Genomic DNA, 13,539 nt, shown 5'->3' with positions numbered 1-13,539 from the left:
AATCTCTTAACATCATGTTCTCCTCCGTATCAGATCTCCCTTTCTCTTTCTCTTTTAAGGATGTTTTTGGTTGTATTTAGGGCCCCACTCAGCTAATTTAGGATAATTTCCCTATATCAAGACTCTTAATTATATCTGCAAGTCTCTTTTGCTATATTAGTTTGCATTCACATGTCCCAGGCATTAAAATATGGACGTTTTGAGGCCTAATTGTTCAGCTTACTACAGACTTTATCTGTGGAAATTGCTTGCAACATTGTCTTAAAGTGTGTTGCTCCATAAAAGACTTGGACTTTTCCCAGGTTTTACTGATACCACCAACCCAGAGTTAATTTAAAGTAAAATTTTATATTTTTGGTCCAAATGGTTAGTATACCTTTCAGTCTAGACCTGCAGCTTACAGAGGAAATTTCCTTTTTCCCCAGTTACCAAAAGTCAAGACTAAGACAATCATATATCCCAACCATATTGCTTTCTGGGGTGATTTTTTTCCTCACTGAGTGTATTACTCCTTGAAGATCATGGCTTCAGTTGGGGCTTCAGTCCAACTTCTTTATTCAGCCCCCATGCTTTGTATCCTGTTCCCTGTAGCAGTCTGTTAAAACTCAGATTATAGAATGCCAGAATGAATATTTTTCTCTAGGGTAAATACTGGCTCCAACACTCACCCCAGTGGATTAGCACTTTTCATATTTTCCTTTCATATCTACAAGAAATTCTGTTACTTTTATACCAGCACAGCCATATTTTACTTTAAAATATTTTACTCAATATTTTTAAATGTGCTGTATTAGTTGGGAATGCTCTTAATTTAGGGTGCAGTATTGCCAGTAATAAAAGTTAGATATTGTCTTATTTATACTTCTCAACATTTAAAACAGTGACATCCAAACTGTAACTAATAAATGTTAAATTAAATAAAAACATAACAAACTGGAGCTGGGAGGGACATTAAAACTGAATAGTAACAGAGACCATATGGCCTGGGAAGTCTAAAGTATTTACTATCTGGCCTGTTATCAAACGAGTTTGCCTTGTCTAGAGAGTTTATTTTAACCCCTCCATGAGACCAGAGTGGGCATGGTGGCAAGTTCATCCTCAGAAGTCTTTTTGTTCTGGGGAGAGTGTCCTTTGTCTTGTGGATAGAGGACCATCTGACCTCAGAAGTACCTCTAAACTTAATGAACTGCAAGGCTTACCTATCATGTCGATTTTCTTTGCACTCTCTGAAGCTGAAAATACAATGAACCAGCATGTGGAGTTATCTTTTTACTGCAACTCTTCCCCCTTTGTGTGTGTCCACATGACTGATTAATTGCTGAGGTGATAACTTAAGTGTTAAATTTATTATGTTTGAAGGAGAATTAAAACAACTCTGGGTTGGCATCTTGGTTCTGCTGCCAATTAGCCAAATGGATATGGAGAAGCTGTGCCATATCTTTGAGTCCCATCATACTTACCTGTAGGAAGAAAGGTAAATTCAATGAACTGTGAGTTTCCCTCTACTCCAAATGTTCTCTGATTCTAAAGTCAGAATAAAAAGTTCTATTTCTTTTTCCCAAGGTATAGACCTTTCCTCCTTTATGAAGATTGGATTAGTAAATACATGTAAAGCCCTGTGGACATGGCTTGGCACAAAATAGATCCTCGATGAATGTTAGTTATTATATTGTTCTCACTAATATTACCAAAAGCTTCTTAGGGTAGAAGTTCACAATATTAATCTTTTATTATGAATAGTAGTCCCTCATGTTCCATTGTGAGAATTTTGGGAGCATAAGAAAGGACAGAAAAGCCTGACGTGCTGCAGTCCGTGGGGTCATGGAGAGCAGAAGCGCAGACACGACTTAGCAACTGAACAACAACAAAGCACCGGAAAGAAGTTCTAATCAGCATAAAATAGCATCGCAGTGGTCTCTGTGCCTTCTCAGGGATTGATTAACCTCCTTACTGCTGCTGACAGTGTCCCCAACAGGGGAACACAAAGCACTGACCAAAATCTACATCTGCAAAAAAAAAAAAAAGAGAGAGAGAGAGAAAGAGAGGGAATTAAAAAAACAAAACAAAACAAAGACCTCTCAACTTTGCAACCACAGGGCTGGGCTAGGTTTCCTGATGATGTCTACAGGATGAAGTAGTGGAACGGAAAACTTATGGTGAAAATTATACTTCTTCTGTGGGGAGTATACATGCTTCTGTGGGGACAGAAGCATGCTCATTGGAGAGGTGAGGATAACGCTCAGCCACATTTGCTGTAGCTAGAAATCTGATGACACACATGTACTCAGGATGGTTATTAGTTCTAAAAGGAAATAATTTACCTCAGATAGTTCAAGTGAAGAAACCTTAATGTATGGAGGAAGCAAGGTTAAAGTAAGGTTAAAAGAACCGCTGTTGGGGTGTCAGGGAATGTTTCAGACACTAGAAATGATGGAAACTCTTTATCACCACTAGGACTAAAGAGTCAAGGGGAGGAAAGAGTATGACTGGAGAGAGCTAAGGCCAAGGAGGAGGGCTGTCTGGCTATGGGCAGTTGTGGAGAGATACAGCTACTTCCAGGGAAAGAACAGGGAAGAGACTACCTCCTGACGTTCCTGCTCTCTGATTGCTTGTGGTGTTTCCCACTGGTTGAGTCCTACTGGAAATGAGCCAGTAAGGGAGCCCAAGATATACCTCCATAGAGGCAGAGCAGTGAGGTGCCAGAGAATAGATGAGAGGTTTCAGGGAGAATAGAGAAAAGTACCCTCTTCCTCTGGGGTTTTTGCTCTGATGCCTCTCTGACTGGGTGTTTTTTCTAGCACCTTTGACATATGATCTTCTATTGTTTTGTGGGTGAGTATGTGAGTGAGGGCAAATATGTATTGTTTTTGCCTAGTCTGTGGGTTGTAATGAAAAAAGTCCCTGATTTGAACCAAGGTACCTGGATTCTGGACTGTTAAAGAAAAAATTATTCACAACATTTTATTAAAATGTTAAGGCAGATGTAATTCAGGACTACTGCAATAGGATTTTGCATTAGATGGGGGAGAGTGAACTCACTTTTGAATACAAGAAACAGTGGACATTAGTAGCCAAGGAGCAGGGTGAGAAGGTTGATGGACAGATGATTACTAAGAGGCGACCTCAGGTGTATGAGAGAATTCTGTCTAAACTGACCTAACAGGATTCTTGCTGAAGGCAGGTCAGGATGATAAGACATCACTCAGGGTCGTGGCGGAGAAGGCAATGGCACCCCACTCCAGTACTCTTGCCTGGAAAATCCCATGGACGGAGGAGCCTGGTGGGCTGCAGTCCATGGGGTCGCTAAGAGTCTGACACGAATGAGTGACTTCATTTTCACTTCTCACTTTCATGCATTGGAGAAGGAAATGGCAACCCACTCCAGTGTTCTTGCCTGGAGAATCCCAGGGACGGCAGAGCCTGGTGAGCCACCATTATGGGGTTGCACAGAGTCGGACACAACTGAAGCAACTTAGCAGCAGCAGCAGCAGCAGCAGGGTCGTGGTGGAGGATGAGGAATTAGGTTGGATATGGAGGACAGGGGATTCTGGTTACACTGTTTGCTAAAAGTGTACTCTTTAGGATATGCCCAAGAATGAAGTCTAGTCAGACTCATAGGAGCCCTATCTAAAGCTTAGTCAATAAAAGTGTCTTTGTCAGGTCTCAGCTCTGCCAAAAACTTGGGTAAACTTAGGCAAGTCTTTAATCTCTCAAAGTCTTGTATATTATCTGTAAAACTGAGTCAATTACATTTGTCCAATCTTTCTCATCAGGGTTTAAGAATCAAACAGAACAAGAGTTAAAAAGCAAGCTTCAAAATCAATGTGGGGAGATAAGCTCTAAGACTAGAGAGGAAGCTAAAGGGACTGCTTACTGGGGATTGTGATTCTTGGTACACAAGTGGTGTGGCTTGGGGATGTGGGTGACAACACATGGAAGACAACATAGGTGGCAGAGATTGCTGTTTACCCACCAATTCCATTTCTCCTTTCTTTCACAGCTTTTGAATTATAATTTGGCATACAACTACCCAGAGACACTCCATCTCCAACCTCTCTTCCTGGGCATGGACATTTGAGCAGAGTACATCCTCTCCAAAGGAAGTATCACTTCATGGCAAATAGATGGGGAAATAGTGGAAACAGTGTCAGACTTTATTTTTTGGGGCTCCAAAATCACTGCAGATGGTGATTGCTGCCATGAAATTAAAAGACGCTTGCTCCTTGGAAGGAAAGTTATGACCAACCTAGATAGCATATTCAAAAGCAGAGATATTACTTTGCCAACAGAGGTCCATCTAGTCAAGGCTATGGTTTTTCCTGTGGTCATGTATGGATGTGAGAGTTGGACTGTGAAGAAAGCTGGGCACAGAAGTGGTGTGTACCACTTTCAAATTGTCCCATGAACACTATCTCATTCATTCTTCTGTGTTCTTCCCTTCTCCCTGAAAAGTAGATCAACAGAGTGGTCTAGAACTACTCACTGAAGATGGCAGAAAGATTGTGAAGAATTGAAGCTCCTACTCTCAAATCTTTCACACTGAACTAAACATTCATTCTGAATATTATGTATGAGAGAAATAAACTTCTTTATTCTTTTAAGTCTCTGAATGCTGGAGTCTCTTTGGTGCAGTGGCTTCAGTTCAGTTCAGTTCAGTCGCTCAGTCGTGTCCGACGCTTTGCGGCCCCATGAATTGCAGCATACCAGGCCTTCCTGTCCATCACCAACTCCCAGAGTTCACACAAACCCATGTCCATCGAGTCAGTGATGCCATCCAGCCATCTCATCCTCTGTTGTCCTCTTCTCCTCCTGCCCCCAATCCCTCCCAGCATCAGGGTCTTTTCCAATGAGTCAACCCTTTGCATGAGGTGGCCAAAGTACTGGAGCTTCAGCTTTAGCATCATTCCTTCCAAAGAACACCCAGGGCTGATCTCCTTCAGAATGGACTGGTTGGATCTCCTTGCAGTCCAAGGGACTCTCAAGAGTCTTCTCCAACACCACAGTTCAAAGGCATCAATTCTTCTGTGTTCAGCTTTCTTCACAGTCCAACTCTCACATCCATACATGATCACAGGAAAAACCATAGCCTTGACTAGACGGACATTTGTTGGCAAAGTAATATCTCTGCTTTTGAATATGCTGTCTAGGTTGGTCATAACTTTCCTTCCAAGGAGCAAGCGTCTTTTAATTTCATGGCGGCAATCACCATCTGCAGTGATTTTGGAGCCCAAAAAAATAAAGTCTGACACTGTTTCCACTGTTTCCCCATCTATTTGCCATGAAGTGATGGGACCAGATGCCATGATCTTAGTTTTCTGAATGTTGAGCTTTAACCCAACTTTTTCACTCTCCTTTTTCAGTTTCATCAAGAGGCTTTTGAGTTCCTCTTCACTTTCTGCCATAAGGGTGGTGTCATCTGCATATCTGAGGTTATTGACATTTCCTCCAGCAATCTTGATTCCAGCCTGTGCTTCTTCCAGCCCAGCAGTTCTCATGATGGACTCTGCACATAAGTTAAATAAGTAGGGTGACAAAATACAGCCTTGAGGTACTCCTTTCCCAAGTTGGAACCAGTCTTTTGTTCCATGTCCAGTTCCAACTGTTGCGTCTTGACCTGCATACAGATTTCTCAGGAGGCAGGTCTGATGGTCTGGTATTCCCATCTCTTTCAGAATTTTCCACAGTTTGTTGTGATCTACAGTCAAAGGCTTTGGAATAGTCAATAAAGCAGAAGTAGATGTTTTTTTCTGGAAACAGTCAACTTGAATTAAATTTGCCTAAACAATGTGTGCATGTATTATTTTATGTAAGAAAATTCTAAAGTAGGATGGACCCCAGGTCATCTATGATCTGGGCTAGGTCTCTTCTCTGTGATTCTCTCAGTTCTGTCCTTCTCTATGTGTATGCTTTTTCTTAGTTTGGCTTTTCTTTTCTTTATTTTTTAAAAAATTTTTATTTTTACTTTATTTTACAATACTGTATTGGTTTTGCCATACATTGACATGAATCCACCACGGGTGTACATGAGTTCCCAATCCTGAAACCCACCCCACCCCCCCACCTCCCACCCCATATCATCTCTCTGGATCATCCCCGTGCACCAGCCGCAAGCATCCTGTATCCTGCATCGAACATAGACTGGCGATTTGTTTCTTATATGATAGTATACATGTTTCAATGCCATTCTCCCAAATCATCCCACCCTCTCCTTCTCCCTCAGAGTCCAAAAGTCCATTCTATACATCTGTGTCTCTTTTGCTGTCTCGCATACAGGGTCATCATTACCATCTTTCTAAATTCCATATATATGTGTTAGTATACTATATTGGTATTTTTCTTTCTGGCTTACTTCACTCTGTATAAAAGGCTCCAGTTTCATCCACCTCATTAGAACTGATTCAAATGTATTCTTTTTAATGGCTGAGTAATACTCCATTGTGTATATGTACCACAGCTTTCTTATCCATTCATCTGCTGATGGACATCTAGGTTGCTTCCATGTCCTGGCTATTATAAACAGTGCTGCGATGAACATTGGGGTACACGTGTCTCTTTCAATTCTGGTTTTCTTGGTGTGTATGCCCAGCGGTGGGATTGCTGGGTCATAAGGCAGTTCTTTTTCCAGTAGTCATGTATGGATGTGAGAGTTGGGCTGTAAAGAAGGCTGAGTGCCGAAGAATTGATGCTTTTGAACTGTGGTGTTGGAGAAGACTCTTGAGAGTCCCTTGGACTGCAAGGAGATCCAACCAGTCCATTCTGAAGGAGATCAACCCTGAGATTTCTTTGGAAGGAATGATGCTAAAGCTGAAACTCCAGTACTTTGGCCACCTCATGTGAAGAGTTGACTCATTGGGAAAGACTTTGATGCTGGGAGGGATTGGGGGCAGGAGAAGAAGGGGACGACAGAGGATGAGATGGCTGAATGGCATCACTGACTCAATGGACACGAGTCTGAGTGAACTCCGGGAGTTGGTGATGGACAGGGAAGCCTGGCGTGCTGTGATTCATGGGGTCGCAAAGAGTCGGACACGACTGAGCGACTGAACTGAAATGAACTGAACTGAACTGAAAGGCAGTTCTATTTCCAATTTTTTAAGGAATGTCCACACTGTTCTCCATAGTGGCTGTACTAGTATGCATTCCCACCAACAGTGTAAGAGAGTTCCCTTTTCTCCACACCCTCTCCAGCATTTATTGCTTGTAGACTTTTGGATCGCAGCCATTCTGACTGGTGTGAAATGGTACCTCATTGTGGTCTTGATTTGCATTTCTCTGATAATGAGTGATGTTGAGCATCTTTTCATGTGTTTGTTAGCCATCTGTATGTCTTCTTTGGAGAAATGTCTCTTTAGTTCTTTGGCCCATTTTTTGATTGGGTCATTTATTTTTCTGGAATTGAGCTGCATAAATTGCTTGTATATTTTTGAGATTAGTTGTTTGTCAGTTTCTTCATTTGCTATTATTTTCTCCCATTCCGAAGGCTGTTTTTTCACCTTGCTAATAGTTTCCTTTGTTGTGCAGAAGCTTTTAATTTTAATTAGATCCCATTTGTTTATTTTTGCTTTTATTTCAAAAAAAGAAAGGAAATAAAAGCAAAAATAAACAAATGGGATCTCTTTTCTTTTTTTTTAAAGATCACTTTATTTTTTGTAAAGTGATCCTGTAAAGCAACAATATTGCTTTATGACAAGTGGGAAGCCCTCCATCTTGGACCTCCCTTCCACCCCCAACTCCTATCCCATACATCTAGGTCACCACCGAGCACCAAGCTGAGCTCCCAGTGCTATTTCTAATCATCACAGATTGACTCTCAGCAACAAATGTTACAATATTCTTACTTGTTCATCTTCAGTAAGAGATAGGGAAGTAGAAGGAAAGGGAGAAAGAGAAAGAATGAGAAAAAGCAAAAGAGAGAAAGAGTTATTTTCCCAACTGTAGAATCAGATTCTTCTCTTTGGTCTTACTGGGTCAACTCAACTCAAGGGCCCATCTTCAGACTAATAACTGTTCTCAGGGAAATGCTGTGTTTTATGGGCTGAAGCCAAGACTTCTGACCAGTAAAGAGCATGTGATTGTCATGATGGTCTAAGCCATGATGGCCTAAAATCTGCAAACTTTGCTCCACTGGCCAGATCCAGCTAGCCATCTTCTATGTGGCCTAGGAGATAAGGATGACTTTTGCCTTTGTAAGTGGTTATATAAAAATTTCAGTAAAACCTTTGATTTTGTGTCTTGGTATACAAAGTCTAAAATATTTACTATCTAGTCCCATAAGAAAGTTTGCCAGCTCCTAGTCTAGACTAATCAGAATCTGTCTCTGCAGATGGAGATAATGGGCTACCTTTCCTTGGAGCACATGGAGAATTCCCCAAATGCTAAAGAAAGTTGCTTGGAGAAAGGATATGTGCTCAGTCATGTCCAACTCTTTGTGACACTTTGGATTGTAGCCCTCCAGGATCCTCTGACCATGGGACTTTTCTGGCAAGAACGCTAGAGTGGGTTGCCATTTCCCCCTGCAAGGGATGTTCCCAACCCAGGGAAGGAATCCATGTCTCCTGCATCTCCTGCATTGCAGGTAATTCTTTACCCAGTGAGCCATTGGGGAAGACCTTGCAGATAGGATAGAAACATCTAATGTGGCAATGTCAGATACTCATAAACTTTGGTTAACTGTGTCCCAATTCCCTCCATTAGTGTATATAAATATTACTAATCAGTACTTATTGTGCCTATTATTTTGTGCTGAACGCTGTTCTAGGCACCATGATAATAATCAGAACTTGCCCATGAACAGTATCTCATCCTTAATCTTGCCCAAACATAAAATTCCCCAGAAATTTTGTTTTGGTCTGGTATAGGAGATGAAGGAAGGCATGGCCTCAAGTAATACATATGTAAAGTGGACCATTCAGTTCCTGGGGCACCACATAAAATAATATAAAGCACTAAAAGTAATAAGACCTTTTCAGTGCAGATTGGGGTCACCCATAAATGCTGTTCACTTAAGCTCTCCAACAGGCTTAAATAATCATATAAAACTTGGTCCCGTGTTTTGAATGTAGTTAGAGGAACATGCAATTTAGATTTAAAAAATCAATGTATATTAGCGTTAATCTGAATTTACTTTAAAAGAAAGACAATAGTCCAGGAGATAATATAATGATTAGGAATCAATTTTTACAAGTTTTATTTTTTTTAATGTCTCGTGTATTTAGTATCTAAGATCAGTTCTATAACAAAGTTTAAAGTAAGGTAAAATACCAGTGGATTATAGTTGGGTGATTAGCCACTGTCTGTTTACTTAAGAGGCTTTGAGTTTGTGGTTTAGTTTAGGATTTACTGGGAAAGATTGGTACATGGATGGAAGTCCAGTGGTACCAACTGTAATCCTTGCCCAATTATCTAGGGATACAATTAATCAAGGGACAAAGACAGAACATTTGTGAAATTGCTTATCTTCTACAGTGAGATTCTGGCTTGAAATACAGTCTTATCTGAGGGGTTGATTTAAATCACTGTTTAAAATGTGACTTGAGGCAATTTTGGTGAATTTTATGTTTTGTAAACTGTAGAGTGCAGTGTAATCATTAGGCATTATAGTTATTCTTCTGTTTTGCTCTTCTGTGTCATTTCCTTCATCTATCCTTTGTTGCTTTTAAAATAAATATCTGGACCAATTCCTGCCAAGAGAAGATCACACCCCAAACATGGCCATCCTAGGTCCAAGAGGGGAATGTGTAAGTGTGTGTGCGTGCATGTGAGCTTCTATGTCATGAATCACACGGATTAGCCATTGATCAGATGGAATAGTAAGAACTGAAATACTAGTTATAATTTATTGAGAGCCTACCATGAGCCAGGCACCATACAAGGCTTTTTGCATATATTATTTCTCATCTACTAAAATGTTTGGGTTTATATATTGTCCCTGGCCTATAGATGAGGAAATCAAGCTTGGAGAGGTTGAAAGCCTGCCAAGCTCACAAAGATGGTGAAGGGTAGAGCCTAGATTTAGAGCTTGGGAACAAAAGCCCAAGTTCTTCCTCTAGGTTGCTTCTCCTGTGGGACAGTTGTGTCCTGAAATGGTCTGTTTTCTACCATACAGGGAAAACAGATGGCAGTTAACTTCTTGTGGCTCTCTATGCTTTCTCTGGAAGTGGAACATCTTTCAGAAATTAGAATGATTTTATTTTGGGAACTTGGGGCTGAGATGCTGTCTGTGCAATAAAATAACAACAATAGCAGCAACAGCAATGAGAAGTAGTTAACATTTACTGATAGATTACTATGTATTACCTGGCATGTAAGTTCTATTATTATTATCCATATTTTGGTTCCCACCTTGAATTGAATCAGTGAAAAGATGAGAAATTTGCCAAGGTCTCATGAATGCTAGAGGCAGATCCAGGATCCACAACCATACCATCCAAATGGCATGCTTTCAGCAAGTCCCCTGAGCAAGGCTCTCAGGGTAGAAACCCAGCTCTGCAGACAACTGGCCAGTCAGTATGGGTCCCTGAAGCTCCTGAGCCTTATTTGGAGTCTCACCTGTACCCTCATGCATGCTAAGTTGCTTCAGTCATGTTCAACTCTGTGCGACCCTATGAACTGCATGTAGCCCCCTAGGCTCCTCTGTCCATGGGCTTCTCCAGGGAAAAATGCTGGAGTGGGTTGCCATGCCCTTCTCTAGGGAATCTTCCCAACCCAAGGATCGAACCCATGGCTCATGTCTCCTTCTTTGGTAGGTGGGCTCTTTACCACTAGCACCTCCTGGAAAACCCCTCACCTGTACAAGAGGAGTGAATTCTTTCTTGGTGGTCCTCTTCTATGACTTTTCTTGGGAAGTGGGGGAGCACAGAGATTGACAAACGTGAGAAGAGAGATTCTTCTACCCAAGCAATTTTTCTTTGGTTGATGTTTTTTCTTCTCCTGGCCCTCTTTGATCTGTGAATATCTTTGGATAAAGCCCCGAAGATAGAAAATGAGTTCTCCATTTAGGTCCTAGACAAGATTTGCAAAAGAAGAAAAGAAAAAATTTTCCTCTGTTTGCTTCTAGATCTCAGTGAGCCACATGTGACCTGGTGAACTTTGCAATCATTTCCTATGCAGATTTTCAGATTAGAGATTTGGTTAGTCGATCTGGTAGGGTATTTTGTCAGAGCAACCACTATGCTTGTATTCTGGAATTAGTTGCGCCCTTCTATTCTAGAATCAGTCATTCCCAGAAGTCCTCCCACCTGGAGAGCCAAGTGAAAACAAGCCCAGACAAGACTTATTGGACTCGTGCTTTCAGGTACCAAGACCCTCCTCGTTAGACCCTAGCATGGAGAATCCACACCGTACCCAAGTAGTTGCTGTTCCAGAAGTCCATCAGCTTTAGCACTGCTTGAGGCTATGCAAGTTGTGTCAGATTTTCTCACTCTCCCCTCCCAAAAACGGTCCCTATGACCACAAAAGAGGGAAGGTCAAATGGCAGAGAATCTGACATTTTTCAGAGCTGTGCCACTGCAACCTGGCATGGGATCTGGTTAACAGTGAAAGCCAGGGCTTCCACGTGACTCCGTGGCAAAGAACCCACCTGCCAGTGCAGGAGACACAAGAGATGTGGGTTCGATTCCTGGGTCAGAAGGATCCCTGGAGTAGGAAATGCAACCCACTCTGGTATTCTTGCCTGGAAAATTCCATGGCTAGAGGAGCCTGGTGGGTTACAGTCCATGGAATCATAAAGAGCTGGACTCAATGGAGCACACACACACAACAGTAAAAACTCATGAAAGTTGTTAACTCACTCTGTCTCTATGGATCCTTCATCTCTGTCAGAGACATTTCCTATATGTAAAAGATAGTAATCACATTTCATGGGATCATTTCAAGTATAAAATGAGCAAATACTTATAAATAAGCTTGTTAAACTGCAAAGCATTTTATAGATATCTGAATGCTATAAGAAAGCTCCTTTTTTATCACTGCATCTCAAAGATACCTAGATTGGTAAATTGTCTTGTTTCTATGGCAGTCAGGGTACAAGGCCATGAAGGAACAGGAGTCCTACCTCACAGGCCATTTTGGAGGAGTGAATAATAGGCTGAAAAATGTACAGTGATTGGTTAAGGAGGATTTTGTAATAGTATCCCCCAACTCACATACTCCTACTGTTTCTGCACTGATTTCTCAATAGTCCAAGAAATTTTCTCAGTCAGTGAACGCATGATGGTTGTCACTTCTGCTGTCTACCAAATATTTCCACCTCTACCTTTCAGGGCATACAAGAGAATTGCATTTCTTAGCTCCTCCTTGAAGATGCAGTGCCAGTGTGTGCTTGGAATTCTCTGTTTTCCCATTAGATATTTTGCCTACCTTTGTCTGCTCTGCTCCATGCTCCAGAGGATTGAGTCCCAAGAACTGCACTTTCCAGGTTCCTTAACAATTTTGTTACCATTTACCTGACAAACTAGAGTGAGTTGTCCCATCTTTTAAAATTTAATGATAAAATCAGCCTAATTCCCAGCTACATGGATTGTCTGTCTTGATGTTTTGAATGGTCCATCATTATTTCATATTTTTTTCTCCCAGATGTGGAAATTATCCATTCCATTTATCTATGCCCAGTCCCAAAGCCACCATCATAAAGTCTTGGTGAATGTAACAGACTTTATTAAACATTAAAAGAAGAAGGAAGAAGTTTATGTCACAATTTAGAATTAAATAGCAGATATTCTATTTTCTAAGTTTATTTATTTTTTATTTTTAGCCATGCTGGGTCTTTTTTACTGTGTGGCCATTTTTTTTTTTTTCTCTTTAGTGAGAGATCATTGTAGTGAGCAGAGGCTACTCTTTAGTTGTGATGTGCAGGCTTCTCATTGTGGTGACTTATCTTGTGGAGCATGGGTTTCAGTAGCTGAAGCTTCCAGGTTCTATAACACAAACTTAATAGTTGCGGAGCATGGGTTTAGTTGCGTTGTGGTATGTGGGATCTTCTCCATTCAAGAATCAAACCCATGTCTCCTGTACTGGTAGGCAGATTCTTTACCACTGAGCCACCAGAGAAGCCCCAATAACAGATATTCTTATTCAAGTTATTGTTTTGTGTTCTTTCTACTGATTCAGGCTTTAGTCCTTCATAAACTGGCTCATTTTTTCTTTACTCTGCCCCTCCTTCCAACCCACTTCTGGGCCTCCCTTTGTATAACCAAAGATTGTTAACAGCTCTGCTAGACAGATTCTCTGGACATCTACTTCTCCTCCACCTATCTTTATATTGGAAAGAAAGCTGACATTCCATATAAACATGGCTTGTGTCATCTTACCCCCATACTCTCTTCTGGCTTCCCTAGTGTCTCAGACAGTGCAGAATCCTCCTGCAATGCCAGAGACCTGTGTTCAATCCCTGGGTTGGGACAGCCCCATCCATAACTAGGCAGAATACAAAACAGAATACAAAAACAAGTATAGCCGATTTGAGTCAATACCTACCCTCCTGTGCACTTGCTTTGCATTTTTTAAATAGTTTTTCTTTGCTTCTTTTCACCATACATATGG

This window comes from Ovis aries, chromosome 7 (genome assembly GCF_016772045.2).
Source record: "Ovis aries strain OAR_USU_Benz2616 breed Rambouillet chromosome 7, ARS-UI_Ramb_v3.0, whole genome shotgun sequence".
NCBI lineage: Eukaryota > Metazoa > Chordata > Mammalia > Artiodactyla > Bovidae > Ovis > Ovis aries.
The sequence above is the reverse complement of the archived record's forward strand: the minus strand, read 5'-3'. Positions refer to the sequence as shown.